Consider the following 14,721-nt stretch of genomic DNA (forward strand, 5'->3'; position numbering starts at 1 on the left):
TCCCACCCAATCATTTCCAAACTAATTCTTTGCTAGTATTTTTTTGCTTTTTTAATCATCATCAGAAGCAGTTTTTAGACACATTTTTCCCATTTGTTTGATTTTCTTGTGGATTCTCATATTTTTGTTTTATAGGAAGGTCCCACGGCCTCCCCAAGTGCTAGGGTCAGACTCATCTGCTGTTTCCATTTGTGTGCTATTCTCCTGTGGATTTTCATGGTTCACTCTGATCTAATGATATTACCAGAGGGTGAGCATCTAGACTCTTGGGACTGTTTCACTCATGGTATCCTAAGTTACTGAAAAAGTACTGCCACCCTGCTGCCCTGCCAATCATTTGGCAGGCTTATGTTTTGTCCTTGCTGACAGTTGCATCTGATTATTCATGGACTTTGGTCTTTTGCTGCCTTGCCTGTCTGGGGACTGCCTAGCATTCACTACTCTCTTTTGTTCTCTCTACCTGCTTGCTGTGTGGCTCTGTCCTCCTGAAATCTTGGCCCATTGCCTGACTGGCATTACCTCTTGACCAGCTAATTGCTTGACACTGACTACCTACTGCCCTGCCCATCTGTTGAACGGCACACATTGCCTCCTTGCTGTCCTTTTGATCTGACTGCACATGGGCATTGGCCTTCTGCTGCCCTGTCTCCCTCTCTGAGTGCCTGGCATCACCTTCCTGCTGAGTGCATCTGCTGACTTTGCGGAATTGCTCTTCTGCTGCTTGGCACACCTGCTGTTTGGTACTGCTTTATCGACTTGCTGAATGTCTGGCATTTTCCTCCTGCCTTTTCACCTGCTTCTTGATTATAGTGTCCCTTTGCTGCTCTTTGAGTCTGCTTACTCACTGATACTTGCTCTTTTGCTGTCCTGTCCACTTGCTTTTATGCCTGGCATTTCTACCATATTGTCCTGCCCACCTGCCTAGGTTTTATTTCTAAATATGTGCCAGTCTGAAAAAATTAAGAATTATAAGGAATGGGGAAAAAACCACTATCTGGCTCCTTCATGATCTGATTCAGTTCAACATACCAGCCAAAAACTGATCTCAGTACCAGCATCCAGCTTTTCCATAACTACTCAAAACCTTACAAAAAAATAGATTGAAAAAAGCTGAATTGTATTTAGTCTTTGCTTCCAAAACTTCGTTTGATAGGTGTATTACTGTTCAGTAATACTGTATTCAGTATTAAAATCCATAGTAATTAAGTACTAAAACAAATCATTATTATTACCTACGGTAATTCTCAGAATCCATGGAAGGTAGGTAATAACAATTTGTTGCTGAGACTCAGAAAGATTAAGTTTTGAATATGTTTAGTAAATGCAGTGGATCAAAGGAGCTAAATAAGAAATTTTACAGATCCCTTGATTTAAAACACAGGGATGCAGCTAGCCTAAAAAAGCCATTGGATCAGTGCAGTACTACACAACTGCAGTGTGTCCTAGTTGCTGCTTCCTCTACTTTCTGTACTGGGAAAATGGTCAATTGCCAGTTTACCAAAACTATTTGTCACTCTCACAAATTAAGAAAAAGGATTTGACTGTATCGGTAAGGCCCATAGTAAGGGAAATAAATCATTGTCACTGCTTAGAGTAAGAAGCAGGGTTTCCTGCTGCTTTTCTTTTAATTCAACTGACTTGACCTCTCTTTTTCTAGTTCTGCCACAGTTTCTAGCTTAGTATGAGTGTTTGTGGCTTTTGAGTAGGAAACTTGGTATAGAGAATATTCTGTCATAATGAATGCTGAGATTCTGTGATTCTGGCATATTTTCATACTTTTTAACATTAGCTTTTAACTTCTTCACACACAATATTGATACTTTTACTGTCTTCAGAAATACAGTAAATACTGAATCATGGAATCACAGAATGGTTTCGCTTGGAGGGGCCTTAAAGGTCACCTAGTTCCAACACCCCTGCCATGGGAAGGGACACCCTCTACTAGATCAGGTTGCTGAAAGCCCCACCCAGACTGGCCTTGAACACTTCTGGGGAGGGGGCACTAGCTATCCTCTTAATGAAGAATTTCTTATATCTAATCTAAATCTCCCCTTCTTCAGCTTAAGGCCATTACCCCTTGTCCTATCGCTCTGTGCCCCTGAATACAGTCCTTCTCCAGCTTTGCTCTAAACCCCTTCAGGTTACTGGAAGGCCGCTGTAAGGTCTCCCCTGGAAGCATCTCTTCTCCAGGCTAAACAAACCCAACTCTCACAGCCTGTCTTCGTAGGAGAGGTGCTCCAGATCTCCGATCATCTTTGTGGTCCTCCTCTGGACTTTCTCCAACAGCTCCATGTCCTTCCTGAGCGAAGGACCCCAGAGCTGGACACAGTACTCCAGGTGGGGTCTCACAAGAGCAGAGTAGAGGGACAGAATCCCCTCCCTCAATCTGCTGGTCACGCTTCTTTTTATGTAAAATGATGCATAACGGTACAGGCAGAGCAGCACCCCATGAGTCTGTAGCCTTGTTCACTTGTGCATGGACAGCTGTGGAATCAGAGACACTGGGAGAGCACCTTGCTTCTATGCTCCCAGCACCAACTTGCCACCTGTGGAAGGTGGCTCCCAGGACAGCAGACAATATTCTGAGTTAAGAAACAGTAGGAACCTTCTTTTGGTTTTCACACTGACCTGTAGAAATTGCATTCTACTCCAAGGAACCGGAGGACAAAAAGGTCTGCCTTTACTTCCTTTCAGTCTCCTAGGCTCTCATGTCCTCACTCTCCTCAGCCTTTCCACCCCTCTCTTGCTCCTCCAGGCGTATTTTTTTCACAACTTTGTGAACTCTTAAAGAAAGTAGGCTGGCAGTCTCTCACTTCCCACCAGCTTCGCGCTGTTGAGGGGTCTGGTGACAAAAACACATCTCAGTGGCAATTCTCTTTCTCCAAGCTTTAACTTCCAATATTACTTTCCTGCTTCTCTAGACTTGTTTGAGAAGTGACATCAGATACTTGAAGGGAGGAGGAATATTCACTCTGTCACTGTGGGACTGCAGGACACTGCTAGAACTCACTTCTCCCGAGAGCCAGAAGTCTTTTTTCCATGTATCATTTTACTTATTTTTAATAAAGCTTTTTAAAATGAACATTTCCTCAGAAAATGGCTGCTTTTCAAGTAATGTGCAGCTTATATAAACTTTAAACAAATGTAGAAAAGCATCAGAATCTGAAAGAAAAGTTTTGTTTTAGAGATGAGTGAAAATTGGGTTAAAGAAATTATGAAGACATTGCAGACAAATCCCTGGGAATAACATCGTGTCAAATCCCTGCAACACTGAAATAGATGATTTTGTCTTTTTTTCTGATGTGTCTTTTTGTTGGGTGTGGGTGGTGGTGGTGCTGTCTTGCTAAGATATTCTTTAGTCTATCCTGTGTATGTTTCAACAAAATATTAGCTTCCTGAACAGTCATTAAGAGTTACAATTCTTTCCAGCTTAAAGAGTTTTTCTTTCCAGGATAACTAAATTTCCAGTTATCAGCCTAATTGTATCTCGGTTTTATTTCCTCTTTTTAGACTCTTTTCCTTCCTTATTATCTCTGATTAAAAAAACTTGTAATATTTGTGAACTACTCTGCCCACATACTAAAAATTACTTGTCAGGAGAGTGTTTTTCGTACAACCTTTTCTCACTTCAACTCAGTATTTAAATTCCATTAAAATTTTTACAATTTTCTTTCTTTACTCTTCTCTGTTTTCTCAAGGTACACTTTCTGGTGAGAGTCAGGATTGTAGCATCTAAGCAGCTAATTTCCTCGGTTGTTTCTGAAAAGAAGTTCTTTACTAATGCAGGTCTTTTGCTGTCAAAAAGAAAGGTACACAACGATTTTCTTACTCTTGGGATTTCCAGGAGGTGTTCCACTGACCTGATCCACTTACTCTCTGCTTTCAGTTGAAGTTTTCTATTCTTTGAAGAATAATGTGCCTGGCAGTGACTTGTATCAACTTGAAACTCAGATTTTATTGTGTCTGTGTGTTGCTTCTGGATCTAGTTTGAAAAAGTTACTTAATTTTAGACAAGAATGCCTCAGGTACTTAAGTGTTATGCTAAAGAACATACATGCCTTTTTGTTCATGTATTGGCATCAGTGACAAAGGCTTTGGCTGTCACAACTCGTAACTATTTACTGAAGGTTTATTGATACTGAGTAAGTTTGTGTGTCTTTTACTTCTTTATTTAGTGGGCAAATAGCTTTTGTTGGAAAATGAGGAGATACACAAAGAAGACGAAAATAGCGCTGATTTTATTTAAAATTGCTTATTTCTGAGTATCTCAATTTATAACCCACACTTTTCTTCTGCTAAATGTAATTGTGAAGATCCACTCAATTCTCTGGGTTCCCTTTTCTTAAAATATCCTTTAGAGTACTGGCTAAGAAAAGGTGTTTACATGGTTATAATACAGTTTTAACTTACTCCTTGTTACAATGTTATCTATGGTTTAATGTTAGTGAAGTTCCTTAGTAATGTAAACTGATACAGTTTATGCATGGAAGACCACTGTGTTATCCATCCTTCAATGACTTGCAGAATTGTTTCCCCCAGAAGGTTTTTCAGTTGTTCTGCCCAGCTGGGTGTTAGATTTTGAATTTGCTGGAGCCTCTTTCACTTCACTTGGGAGTTTGATGACGTCAGCTAGATGTCACAGTTCAGAAATTTTAGCTGAGATTGCACCTAAACTTTTGTTTTATTAGCTCTTTACAGTTCTCATAGTAATCATAGCAAAATGAAATAATTTTTCCACCCTTGCTGTTTGCTTCCAGGAAGTATTTGTACACTTTAATTAGGCTTTTGCTTTTAAATGTTTTGCAGACAAACTGTAGGTAGACTTCATGAAATAAGCTTTATTTTGTGTAGTGTTGCAGTCACATCGCTCAGGTGGCAGATTTTGCAGATTTCAAAACAGAATGAAACCTACATCTTGCACCAACATCTTGGGTTTTTGCTTTGAGTATTTGGGCTGCAGCTCCCTTTTCAAGAGAAAGAAATGATTGGATTACTGCCATTTCTTTCTGTGAGCTGAACAATTTTTTCTTTCAAATCAAATAGTGTATCCAGTGGTACACAAAATGAATCCGTGGTCAGCAAGGACTAAAACTGTGGTCATCTCAAACCCTTCTACAAATCATGCAAATTTCATGGATTTTTGCTGTTCAGCACTGGTGGTTCCTCGGATAAGAACAGAGAAGGGCACAAAGTTCTTTCAGATGTTTCTGTCTAGGGATTTTGTTTCCTGCAGCATCTTACTGAGAAGCTGCTATTAACTCCTCATCACCCTTCGCATACAGAAGGGTGTCTGTAAGAGAAGAGTTTTCTTTTGACTTTTTGAAGCATAACAAAGATGAATTCCCTAACCTAGCTGAAAATTAAGGGCTTCTCTCAGTTAGTAACTTGTCACGTTGTTAAGACAGCTTAATATTTTCCCCAGAAATCTTTTTTGTCTTTGTTTCTTTTCATTGTTAGCTTTTTAAAATGAGATTATTCTTTTAAAATTTAACCCATTTAATCAGCTAACTGTAGGTGCTTATGATTTCTGTTATTCTGAATTGCTGTCTTTCATTATCCTTATACATTATATAGAAATCCCGCTGTCTGATTTTTTTTTTTACTTAAGTTAATTTGCTTAGAGCTTTGATGTTTGTAGTTGATATTCTTTAAATCACTACCATTGCTGTGGTCACAAGCAGCTGTGGATTTATTGCAAGAGCTGGACCTATGTACATTTACATGGAGGAAGAACAAATTTGTTCCCTGTGCCCATCTAAGAATCTCTCCTGCCTGACCAATTGTTAAAAGCTACCGCTTTTCTCAGTGATCCACTTACATGCTGCTATATAAAAATCAATCTGCTGAAAAAGTTTGGACACAGAGTGAATACTATTTAAAAGCACAGAGATTTTTCTGTGTGAGATGGTCTGCTGCTTCAAGCACAGCATTAGTGCATGTGAGAGGAGGTGCTTATATTCCTATGTTGATCCATGTGTATTAATGGTGCCTATGTTATAACAACTTCAGTTGGTTTTGGAGTTATGAGTTGGGCATTTAGGTAGACCAACAGTATTTTCCTATACAATGCAAAGTTGTGTTAAATGGTGAGCATTAACTGCATCACAGCTGAGGAGTGTCAGTAATTTAATAAACTGGTTTTAGTGCATGAAGGATATCATAATGTCTTCTAAAACTGGAAGAAACTGGTGGTTTGGATGCAGAAATGTGTGTGGAAAAGTGAAGTGAAATAAAGAGAAAAGAGTGGATTTTTTTATATTGTTAACTTATCAAGCATTGTAAATTATTAATTAAATAGTAAAATCAAATTCCAGAGGAAAAGGTAAACTTGATATATTTAATATTACTCAGAATATATTAGGAACTCTGCAGACTTCTCTGTCAGTGCTCTGTGCTGCAGCAGTCTCAACAAAGTGCTTTCCATCTTTTTGAGAAACCTTTTCAACCAATGGTTTCCATGAGAGTCTTGGGGGGAAAAACATGTGATTTGTACCGGGAGTTAAGTAAACTTGCTCAGGAAATTGTTGGACAGAATGCACAGTAGGTCACTTCGGCTTTCAAAATCTGTTCAGTTGTTCAGTTCCAATGAGTGCGTCATTCATGTGTGCCTAAACCGGCAACTGTTCAGACTCTGAACACGTGAATTGCATCACTGGATCTCACTGAAGAATCCTTTCTGTGAGTTTTTAGGTTGCGGCAAAAGTACTTTAAAGGTGGTATTAGACATGCTTTATCATTTACTGGGGGAGTAAAGATACTGTGTAAGGGAATCTTAACAGGAAGTAAAGTACTTTTCATAATTCTTCTATTGGAATGGTATATTCTTGAAAAATTATCACTCAGTAGTCCATCCTTTGTAGTGTATTTTAGGAGGGTTTTTTTTTTTGAATCTTCAACACCAATGGTTTCAGATCAAAATTGTTTGGAGGTGCTACTTGACCTGTGGCAGAAACTCCCTGGAGTTTCATGAGTACAGATATTTCATACGCAGTATTTGTTTTTGGCGGAAGGTAGTAAATGGTAGGAAACAGCAGGCAACATTCTTAAAAAAAAAAAAAAGTTCTACATCTCACTAGCAAATGTGTTGGAGCTAAAGCATTGCAAAATTATTTATTTAGGGAAGTAAAATTTCAAAAAATAACTTCTGTTTTTTTCACTGCCCAAGAGATTGGACAAGTTCTTAAGAGAAAGTAAACGTTTCGACCTTGTAGCCTCATTCTTTATGTCTGAGGATGAGGATTTCTTAAGAATAGGATCTGTTATCTTCCTATGATGCTAATATCACAACTAAGCAACTGACAAGTTTGTTTCTTTTACACAGTTCTAGACTTCATTGTTCAATATACTTTCCCCTTCCCACGTATAAAGAATCCAATTTTGCCATGAGTTTTATATGAAATGAAGCTAACTGTACCCTGACTCCCCTTTAGGTATAGTCTGGAAGGTGATACTCATAACCAAATGCACTATACAGGGTATTTTTTTTAATGAGACAGTGCTACCTAGTTATTATTCTGTTAGCTAAAGCTTATTACATTGTCAGTTGCATTAATTGTAGATTCCTATTGATACTCTTGCTGAGGTAGTGGAGATATTCTTATTGATACTTATTTCTCTCATTTCTGCTGTATGATTCTGTGATTTGCAAAGAAAAAGATGTTTCACTTCTCAGGTTTTGCTCTGCTTCTTAAATTTTTAAAGATTTTTGCAGAAGTTGTGATGGATTGCGTAGATTTTTATATTTTATACTAAACCCAAAGCAGTTTGAATTAACTGAGGGAAAACTTAAAAGAATGTTAACGATTAATAGATAAAATTTTAACAAGGGTTTTGTAATCGCAGAACGGTGTCGCTACCTTGATCAGCAAGTCTTCGGCTCTACTACTTTTATTGAACAACAAGGGATTCATTCTTATGTCAAGTGGGGATCAAGTGGAAAGCACAGCAGTTTGCGCAGGAGAGAGGGCTGTAAAAGGAAGTAGGCACCTGACCCTTCATTGTGAGCAAGTGCAGTGACTTGCCTCCAGCTGTTTTATCAAGCTCATCCTCTGAATCCTTTGCAAATACTCTGCCTTTTGACATGCTGGTTTAACACACACCATAATACAGCTGTAACATACTGCATCTGGTGGGCTGCATATATCTTCCTAGAGTCTAAATGCATTCCTCGTAGCACAGAAAAGCATTTAATAAGCATTTTCTTTGCTTAACTGTCCCTGCCAATGATTGTTCTGTTGGTTTTATGACAAAGTATGGGTGTGAGCAGTCTCATGAAATTAAGATCAGTTTGTATGGCATAAATATTTACTATCTTAAAACTTTGTTTAGCAATCGGGCTTAGAAAGGTTGTTGTTGTTGTTGTTAATATATATTAGCAGTTATATTTAGAAGATGGACAGGGTTTGATTGCCCTGGTGCACCAGTGTCATTAACATTTGTTACAGAAATGGGGCAGGCAGATCATTGATCTATGAAGTTTATGTAAATCAAATACCATCAGGTTTAGTTCAAAACTGAGATCCTGCACCTCAGTAGGTTTGTAACAAGTTACAAATTCTACAGTATTGCTTTCTCTAGTACATGCATTTAAATTTTCAGCTTCTGTATTGTGTATAAAAATATGAAGTATCTTCCCCTAAATGTTTTGCAAGCTGTAAGTAAAAATGAATGAGTGTTACAAAGTAACTCTCTTGATTAGTTTGTTTTCAGATGAAGAAAACAAGGTTTTGTAAGGAAACTTACAATAAATACCAAAGTCTTTATTAACTAATACACACTTAGGTGTGTATTAGGTGTGTATTATTTACAAAAATAACTGTTAATTGGAGTCCAACTATTAAAAATTAAATATAATAATGGTTTGATCATGCATAAGTCATTGAGTATTGTCAGAGGTACCTCTACCAGCCAGTTGCTTTTTATGATCATATATACAGTGGAATTATACCAATAGTTTTACTGATACTGCTTTATAAACAAGGGAATTGAATTGGCACCTGGCCTCTGAGTCCCATGCCATAGGCATTAGGCTGCAATAAATGATAACATGGATCCCAGTAAAGAGGGTGAGGGATTTTGGAGGGGCTAAGTTACAGGCAGAGGGAAACATGGATATGGGGAGAAACAGAGAAAACAAGAGTCTGTATTCAGTCTAATCTAACAGCAGTTATTGCTGTGACACTTTTGTTCCTCACCCAGATAAATCCTGCAGGGTCATTCTGTGATGTTTGGGATCTCTGCAGCAGCAGTCGCTGTGAATACGCTGAGAGTGCAAACAAACTTCAAATCACCGTTCTTGTGCTGCAGAATTATCGGAAATGGAAACGCATTATTGGTGCTTTGGGGAAGGGGAAACAGGCATAAACTGGAACACAGGAAGTTCCATCACAACATAAGGAAAAACATTTCCACTGAGAGGGTGACAGAGCACTGGAACAGGTTTCCCAGAGAGGCTGTAGAGTCTCCTTCTCTGGGGATAGTCAAAATCTGCCGGGATGCAACCCTGTGCAACCTGCTGTAGGTGATCCTGCTGTGGCCAGGCAGTTGGACTAGATGATCTCCAGAGGTCCCTTCCAACCCCTACCAGTCTGTGGTTCTGTTATTCTGCATGTGCAAATACACCAGTTTGCAGGCTTCATTGTTAGTTGGCTACATTAATCACGGTTTCATCCAGCTTTGGCTGTTTGTAGATTTGAGTTGGGACAAGAGGCCATGTAATCAGGTCAGTTATTGGAGGAATATGTACTAAGCTCACCGTTGATAGGAGGGAAAGGTGATAAAGTCCCACTCTTATGTTTAGACATGCTTTATTTTCTTAAAAATTATTCTTCTCTAAAAGCCTGGGAGAGCTGTCAGTATGTGTGTATGTGTGTCTGACACACATAGCATTTAACATAAAAAAGACTCAGCAGACTCGGTCTGTTTCTCACTGTACAGTAAACTTGAGAGAAGCCTGAGTGGTGTCTTCCACATGCGTTGTGGGCAGCACTGGCCTGATGTCTGCCTAGCCACCACCAGTCAGTCTTACAAGTCCAAACATAGCTATTGGTGCTTGCTTTGGCTTTACATCAGTTACTGTTCACTGCTTTGGGGCTGTAAAACAGTTGATAGGGTTTTAAAGGCCCAAATAATTAAGACTATGGATAGCTTGCTGTTGAGGAAACCATATCAGGCTATTACTTTTAAAGTAGGTGTGGCCGGGTTCATTAGAGCGAGTGTGAATCTGTCAGAAGCTCCAGAATGTCAGCAAACACCTCTATCCGGGATCTGCGGGTCCAGAAGCAGCTGTTCATTGCCATCTGGACACAAGCCATTCTTAACTTAGATGGGTCTGTGGTAACTCACTTGACACCAAGAAGTTAATGATAATTGTAATTGCATACAGATGGAAGGACAGCTATTGCCTGGTGCATGTCCCAGGCCCCCAATGATGTGCTAGGGCCACTATGATGTTAGAAAGTTATTAACTTATGAGCTCAACTTTGTTTGAGTTTGGTTACTTAGCAGCAATAGCATATGTGTTTGGTTTTATCCATTTGTCAAATTAACTGAGCAATTAGCCAAAGAAATGTGGTTTTGGAGAATATCAAAGAGCACAGTTCCTGTTTAGCCTTCCGACAAAGACACAGAATATCATTGCACAGGTTATTTGGAACAGGGAATAAGAAAAATTCTAGGAAAGACATCATGGTGGTGAGAATGAGTGACTCAAAATTGATCCTTATCTAAAACTCTTTCTGTGAATTGAAAGAAAGCGACTGCTGAAACCTGTATTTCTTATTGTACTAAGAGAAGAAATAGAGAAGTGATTTTTAGGCGAGAAGCTTTCATCAGTCTAATCAGCTCCTTGTGAGCTTTATTTTCTCCCCTGTGAAATAAGGATAGGGAAGTAGAGAATAAGCTGAAATAGCTGACCTGTGAATAGAAATTACGGGCACACGTGTTATCTCCAGCAGAGGTATACCAAATAACCTTGAAGAAAGTATCTCATAACCAAGCTGAGAGATGCAATTTTTGTTCCTGAAGTCTACACTTCTTACACAACTGGTTGACAGACGTGACTGACATTTTTATTGCCTGCTTGACTGATCAAAAAACCTGCTGCCTCTGTAGTTCTTTGTCCAGTCTTCTGAGGTTTGACTGTGGTCTGTAAGGTGTCTTGCAGAGGTTATATAGGTATTTCTTCCGTTAGGCCCTCCCAAGACTTCTCTCTCAATAGGAGATTCAAATAAGTAATAAAATGTTATCTATGCTAATTGTATAGTCTGTTAAATAGAAATTATCTGGGAATTTGTCCATTAATTTGCATAAACAGCTTTATGATATGCCATGCAGAGTCATAAATTTGAACTTTTTCAACAGAAATAGTGTTTTCAACAGAGACAGGGTCGGTCATCTTAATAAAATTTATTATGATTTCTCAGTCTTGTATTTGCATTTTAGTTGAAGAAATAAAACTATTATCATAGCAAAACTGCTGAAGAGTATATGAAAGTGTCTCAGGTCATTGCTTACTATTAGGAGGTAAAACTTCGCTATGTTTAATACCTGAAAGACAAAGATAAGGAGTTTCTAAACATTTCAAGAAGTGTAGTCCTAGGTCTTTTAATTAAATCAGTCTGCAGTGGGTATATTCTCCAAAAGCTGCCTGGGAGGGCTTCCACAGGTTAAGAACTGAACATGCCTAATTTATATGGGGGCAAAGAAAGGCAGTGAAGCAGCAGAGAACTCTGTGAAACCAATTGGCAGCAAGCCATCTGTTAAGCAACCACAACTACGTCAAAGATATCTAAAAATATATCAGTTGGTTTGGGAACATAATGCCCTACCTCCAATAAAAAGACACTTTGAAAACAATCAAAAATGTGTTTTAAAATAAATTGGTTTTATTCATATAGGGATGAAATATAAGAACTGCTCTCATAGACATTGTTAATAAGTCCTGAATGGTTCCATGAAATAATTATTTAACTGGTAGTTTCTGCTTCTTCTCTCTGGAGTAGAAACTACTGTTTTATTTCAGTGCCATTGTCTCTCTCCCAGAGCCTGATATATCTGTCATGTCCTGTCTTCCTTTTCGCTTGTCCAGAGTTTCTTCCTCACATATTTGCCATCCAAGCACCTTGTCCAGTCTTTCATCCCTCTCACTTCATTCACTTGCCCTTGCTCTACTTCCATCCCTGCCCTTCTGGCAATCTTGCTGCTTGCTCTTTCTCTCTCCAGTTCTTAGGCTTCCTTCTTCCCACACTCCCTTCTCCCATCTAGGCTACAGAGCTTTCCTTTCTTTGCAACCTCCAAACTGGCCTTTCTGCGTTACCATGTCTCTCCTTAACTCTTATGTTTACCTTCAAATGCTTCTCCTGCTGTGGAACCCCTGTCTTCCTCTTCCGTTTTGTGTCCATCTGTGTTTGCACAACAACCTTATGTGGGAGAAACTGTGTCCCCACTTCCCTGCTGTCATGTTAGTATTTTATGCAAATTGTCCGGTTTCATCCACCTTCTTTTTATAGTCAGCAGCCTCAGGTTTGAGAAATCAGTACACAGCTTCTGTCCCAATGAAGGCATCAGTGTCACAGCTCTGTATGAAATCTCCTCACCATTTTTTTCTGCTTCTGCCCACATGGTAGTGTCGTCATCACTGTTGTAAGAGAGCCAGGGGCAACAGCCCTGATTTGTGATTCATTGTGTGACACGGCTGTGGCCCCCTGCAGCAGGCAAAAGCTCCGCTGATGGTCAGACAACCAAGACAAAAATTGCCCACAAAACAAAGTTTGGCAATCTTTATTCAGCCTTGCTAGAGTACTGGTAAAATGGAAAGGTGCCAAGTCACCAATTCCTTAATAGCTTACATGCAGATAGGTGTTGGTGACAGGTAACTCCTGAACTGGACACAGATGAAAATGGAGTATTGCCATCTCTTCCACCCTTCCTTCAAACCTGGAAAAAGGATTGGGAAACCTGGCCGCCAGCACTTCGGTACATGGTTAGGCAGCAAAGAGTTGTTACAGGTAGATGTGAAGTATTGGCAAGTCACTGCAGCATGTATGTATGTATAGCTAATTAGGAGTGGGCTTCCCAGTGTGGTGCTGATTTCGGTTCCTGTACATGGCACGCTTTAAGTAGTGTAATTTGAGGACATCCCAAGAGTGGACTTTCCAGTGGCTGATTTCAAGAGCAGATGTCACTGAAAAGTTGTTTACTTAGCAGCCTTTTTGGGCTACATCCATTCGGTCAGGCTTCCTGAAAACAGGAAGCATTTCCCTGTTTGTAGAAGTCTGCCTGCAGTAATACATACAAGCATATATATTTTGAAACAAGTATTTTTAGAAACTTCTATTGAGGGCTGTACTGCTGTTTGGACTTTCTGCCCTTTCAGATTTTGTTGCTTAGTCTATACATTTTTAATAATCACATTGCCTGCTAGCAGTGACATTTTGTGAAGGTCATTTTTCTTGTGATGTTGGAGAATGGACTTGAATTTCATTGAAGGGCTCCCCGAGCTGCAGGATCGTTGTTTATGGAACTCTTTTGCATCTTGTACCACCTTTGAAGCCTGTTTAGAATTTTAACTAATGGTATCTTCAAAGTGTCACTGTGCTCAAGGGCAAAAAAGAAATCTCAAAATGCATTTCATATTTAAAACCAGTTTTGAATAGCTTTGAAGCATGGTATTAACTGAAATAAAAGGCACAGATACAGAATTACTATGTATGTACACACAGAGAATTCCATGTTTCACCTACTTTTTCACTGTCCCTTCACCATTGCAGTGCCTTTTTCCTCTGTACTATAAAATCATCAGGTTGATGGATAGTCTTAAGAATTTTTAATGGGATCAATAATTTAATACCTCAGTGGGTAATTTAGGCAATCTCCCGCAGGGAAGAGGTTTTAGTTTTGTCTACATCATTCCTAGCCTCCTGCTTCTCGTTTCCCCTGCATAGAAATACAGACATTGGTCTGTAGTTATTTCTCTTTTCTGTTTCTGTGCACAGGATGGCAGATAGTAAAACCAACATGCTACGCTTGAAATAAGACTGTGTTGTCAGCTACTGTCTTGTCAGGCACATACCAAGTTTGCTTATTAATAGAAGATCTGAAGGTTTATTTGGTAGCTGTGTCCAATGTCTTCTGATACTGACCGAGTCTTTTAAAATATTTTAAATGTTAGTGGTAGTGTTTGAGAATGTGGCCACTTGAATCCCTCTACTCTTCAGGGATTTGTTGTTGTTGTTTTATTTATTGCTTCCTGTACAAGTTTTTGCTGTATAGCTAGTATAGGACTCCTGGATTATTCTCATAGGGATGCCACTGGGTTAATTTTGTCATTTTCCTCCTCTATGACTTTGTTTTTCTGTTTGTAAACTAGCAGCTTACAGAAGCACAAGGATGTGATTTATAATTTAATCTTTCCCACAAAATAATTTGTCTGTTTTTCTTCCATTTTATTCTTCTGCTATATCAAACTGCCAAGAAAATTTAGCTTATTCACAGTGTCCTTATATTTCAGATGTGCTTTTCTATTTCTATTTTGATAGCTGTGCCATCAAAGCGTTGTAGTTTGGCTGTATGTTTTACAATGGATTTCACAGTTTTATGAGCATTGCTAACATTTTAGAAGTGCCAAATAACTTAAAAATCTTGTTTCAGAGCATGAAACAAGACGATACACTGAACAGCAACTGCTGTGAAGGAAATGAAGAGAGGGTAGGACTGTAACCT

At 39.0% G+C, this 14,721-nt stretch overlaps 1 protein-coding gene across 1 annotated transcript in view; it reads left to right on the forward strand.

The window, feature by feature from the left end:
* The window catches only part of GPHN (gephyrin), a gene marked incomplete at its 5' end in the record, with an annotated part of 281,057 nt that overhangs the window by 155,506 nt on the left and 110,830 nt on the right, over positions 1-14,721 (forward strand). The gene's annotated exons all lie outside the window — the stretch shown is intronic.

This window comes from Gallinula chloropus (genome assembly GCF_964237585.1).
Source record: "Gallinula chloropus genome assembly, chromosome: 4".
In the NCBI taxonomy this organism is placed as follows: domain Eukaryota; kingdom Metazoa; phylum Chordata; class Aves; order Gruiformes; family Rallidae; genus Gallinula; species Gallinula chloropus.